Source organism: Geospiza fortis, unplaced genomic scaffold (assembly GCF_000277835.1).
Source record: "Geospiza fortis unplaced genomic scaffold, GeoFor_1.0 scaffold98, whole genome shotgun sequence".
NCBI lineage: Eukaryota > Metazoa > Chordata > Aves > Passeriformes > Thraupidae > Geospiza > Geospiza fortis.
The window spans coordinates 9,019,993-9,024,354 of record NW_005054306.1 but is presented as its reverse complement, the minus strand read 5'-3'; the positions used below and the strand labels follow the sequence as shown (position 1 = coordinate 9,024,354).

At 42.1% G+C, this 4,362-nt stretch overlaps 1 protein-coding gene across 1 annotated transcript in view; it reads right to left on the bottom strand.

Moving 5' to 3' along the window:
• Positions 1–270, bottom strand: part of PKIB (cAMP-dependent protein kinase inhibitor beta) — a 54,117-nt gene extending 53,847 nt beyond the window's left edge. The window contains exon 1 of the mRNA XM_031066674.1: positions 171–270. The gene's annotated coding sequence lies outside the window, so the exon portion shown is untranslated. The remainder of the gene's footprint in view (positions 1–170) is intronic.
• Positions 271–4,362: the final 4,092 nt, after the last annotated feature.

Sequence of the window (4,362 nt, the reverse complement as noted above, 5' to 3'; positions counted from 1 at the left end):
AGCGGGGACAGGGCTGGGACACCCCGGCAGCCTGCACGGAGAGACGCACCTGCCCAGGGTCCCTGTCCCCCGCGGCCCTCACAGCGCACAGAGGTGTCCCGCTGCACACTGAGGTGGGGGGAAAGAGCAGGTCCCGGTGCCCTGAAAACAATGGGGAAAACAGCGCTTACCTGGAGCTTTGCTGACTTTACTCCCTTTTCTTTCTCCTCTTTTTGGCTGCAGTCCCTCAAACTGCACCAGCAAAATGACACAGGACATCCTCCCACTCCTGCCCGACGCAAGCAGCGAGCGTGTGACAAAAAGTTGGCACCTGGATGTAGCCATATGTGACCCTTTTTGGCTCCGAGCCTTGTTACGTCGCACAGGGAGAGGCCGTGGTGCAGCTGCACGCCTCTGTCAAGGCTGCTGGCCTCTGGGACATGCCTTCATGCAAGGAGTTTGGGAAAACCCAGCCTTGGCCTGGAAGCAGCAGTCTTTGCCGTTTTCCGCTTAAAATGGTGCCCTGTGAAGAGTGCTGCAAGTTCTCTGTCTTAAAGACTGTGTTCAGTGGAAACACAAAATTAACATCTTCAGGCATATTCTACCACATTATACCAAACTGGCTTTGAAAGCTTTTTAAAAGATCTAGAGATTTTCAGCATAGCATAGATTTGTTGGTTGCTTTTTATTTTTTTTTAATTGCACCAAAAGGACTCTAGATAATCTATTTTGAAATCACTTTAGACAGTTTTGAAAATCACACTACGATCTATCTATCTATATACATATACATATGAGACTTCATCCAGCTGTTTCCATATATCCAGTCAGAGCCAAATGGAAAGAGAATCTGCACAGAGATTTTCCATTTATACTCAAAAACTTTCCATTTATATTCTGAGAACTGGACAAATGCAGACAAAGGTGGGTATCTTACCTGTGCTTTTCAGTGTTTACACTACAAACCATGTCAAGCTTTTTATCATATTTATTTATGATAACAAATAAAGAGAAACAGAGGATTAGAAACTTATTCCATTTTGAAAATGAGGTTGGCTTTCATGAACCTAAAATCCCTTGGTTTTATTTCTTACATATTTCTGGCGTGACCTAGAATACTTAGGATCTATTTTTAACATTATTTAAGCCATGTTGTTAAAGTAATCCTATTTACAATGGGAACTCTAAACACCAAATAACTCAGGTGATGGCTTAGAATTGGTTGATTATGTTGCATTTTTATCAGATCTTTCCAAATGTCCTCTTAAAGTACAAGAGCTGTAGTTTGGAGTCCTGCCAATACTCCCTCTAAAATATTTTTCTTGGAATATAATTTGCTGTATCTCCTTTAATGATTAGTTTCTTTGCAATTTATTTCATTATTTGGGCAGATGGCTCGATTTCTCAAAAAATCCTGTTATGACTACTATTTTTAGCTTAATGACAAAAATAACTGGTAGGTGTCTTTCCTTTCCCAGGTTATAAGGAAGGTTTATTCAGAAGAATGATTCTGCAGTTATTCTCTCACAAAGTTAGTATTTGTACTATAGATTTACATTTAGCAGAAACTGAAATCCAGTGTGCTGGTCACCTTCAGGGTTTTATTTGTGTGAGAACACGTGAGCTAAGGAGAATACACAGATATTGGTGCCAAGGTCCTGTCCTGCACTTAGCTTGGTAACATGGAGGCCTTGACTTCCTTCTAGCTCACCTGTATGTCTTCTGAGGGAGAACCCAAGCCATGTGTTCCTTCAGGCTGAGGCAGTGGTAGGAGTTGTGAGGTAGCAGGAGATGCTCCTCACCTTTCCTGATGTGGCTGGCAGATGCTGTGTGCAGGTGGGACTTCGTGCGTGGGGTTTGGAGTGGAGCCCTGCGGACACCTGCTCTCAATCAGATCCAACACGAACACCTGGAGGAGCCACTGATACCTAAGAGTGAGATGATTATTCCATGACAACAATTTTTCAGGGATGTGTGTGTTCCCAGAGTGGCACTGAGAGAAAAATCCTTTCTGCAAAGGAGTGAATCAGATACCTTAGTGGTGTTCAGCAGTGGAAAACTGCTTTGAAGCAGCTGGGATCAACTTATTTTCTGCTAAGGGCATGCCTTGACAGAAATGTGGAGCTTCCCTACTTAGAGCCACAGCTGGGTTGCTCTTTCATTTCTTTATTATAAACTGCTATTTCTTTATTTTAATTTCTCCTTTCTTGTAGCAAAATCAATGTCACTTGAAAAAGAGATTTTGTATGTGTACACCTTGCCAAGAATATTTTCATATTGTAGCTCTGTGCAATTTCTATATTTTCAAATATCTGCAGGATTCGGAAAAACTTGTAGTGTACTTTAATACCCTAAAGGCCAGCCTATCTTTCTTTATATTATATTGTACTTATTGTTGGGAGTTTCAGATTCCCAAAGACACTTCTAATGAAATCAATTGCTGTCACAGGAAACAAAACAGTGAGGAAAATGTTGTAGATGACTGTGCTGAATTCCAGTTGTGAAATTTATGAAGGAGATTATGGTTTACTGTGGTGCCAAGGAGACAAGGAATGAAGTCAGTGGCCCAGATCCTTGCTAGTCCTGTGACCACGTTCCATGTTCCACTTGACATCTAAAATTTTAAACAGGACATAAATAAAGTAAAAATGAAACAAAACCAAAATTCAGACTTTTATGACTGTCTTGCTCTCTGCAGCGGGCACTGGCAGTACCACCAGGAGGGGAAGGGGATACAGCTGGGGAGCAGTGGGGAGCTGCAGGGGCACCATCCTTCTCTGTAGGCCACCTCACTGGGTGGGCCATGTAGAAAACTTCCAGCCAATGGCCCTTCCCTGGGATAGAGCTTTGCTGAGTTGGGCTTTCATAGGATCTAAGCAGCCGTGGTACTGGATGTAGCAATGTACCAATGAAGCTGCCCTCTAAGCTGGAGACAGAATCTTGCCATAGTAAAGGCTTCTGAACTCTCTCCCTTCTGCTAGAGAACTGATTTTAGAAAGCTGACATTTTGGACTCCTTAAAAGCATCAACTTAAGAGGTGCAAAATAAATCAATATTCCTTGGGGAGGAAAAAAATGATTCTTAGATAAATAAGAGGACAGAAGAGATTTTAAATAGAAGAGATTTTAAGTAGAAGAGATTTTAAATAGAAGAGATTTTATCTGAAGGTAAAAGACATTTTTCCAGAAGTGGATGTTATGTGCAAGCAAGGACACTTACACAGATCCTAAACCTAAACAAATTAGGCTTAAAAATATAACTGAAGAGTTTGTAGATCAACTTGCTAAAGGCAACTATAAAAGTTACTCATAAAACCTTAGACCACAAGAACTAGGAAGTTCTGCAGAGCTGAGGGATTACCAAGGAGTAGAAGGCCCACAAAAAAGGCCATGAAAGAGGTGCTAATGCAGCTCTTTCTTTGCAGTTTCTCTACCAAAGAGCTTGGAGACATTCATATCCATCCACTTTCTTTACAAAAATCAGATCTGCAGAGTTTTCCCATATTGAATGGCTTGAAGGAGGAAAAAAAAGCTCATATAAAGAAAATGGATAATAAAATCAGCTTGCCTGAGTCCTATTCACCTCTAAGTATCTTGAGAGGTCAGGTATTGAACAACTGTCCCACTAAGTTTGAGGTAAATTTCCCATTCAAATACTTTTTGAACTCAGCCAAATAGAAAGGTACAAAATCTTGAGAAGGGCTCCAGAGGGCATTTGTATTTGAGACAATCCACTTAAAAATAACTTAAAAAATAGTATCACTTGGCATATGAATAACTCTGAACTAATACCATCCTGGTCTGTATCAGCAATAGTTTGGCCAGCAGCACCAGGGCATTGATTGTCTCCTTGTACTCAGCACTGGTGAGACCACACCTCAAATTCTGTGTTCAGTTCTGGGCCCCTCACTGCAAGAAAGACATTGAGATGCTGGAGTGTGTCCAGAGAAGGGCAATGGAGCTGGTAAAATTCTGGAGCACAAGTCCTGTGAGGAGTAGCTGAAGGAGCTGGAGTTGTTCAGCCTGGAGAAAAGGAGGTTCACGGGGACCTTATCATTCTCTACAACTGCCTCAAAAGGAGGGTGTAGCCAGGTGGAGTTTGATCTGTTCTCCCAGGTAACAAGCAGTAGGATGAGAGGAAAAGGAATCATGCTGCACCAGTAAGATTTAGGTTAGACATCAGGAAAACTTCCTTCACCAAAAGGATTGTTCAGCATTGGAAGAAGCTGCCCAGGGAAGTGGTTGTGTCCCCACCCCTTGGAGGTGTTTAAAAGATGTGTAGATGTGGTGCTTAGGGACACAGTTTAGTGGAGCACTTGGCAGGGCTGGGTTAATGGCTGACCTGATGATCTCAAAGGTGTTTTCCAACCTAAAGGATTCTGTG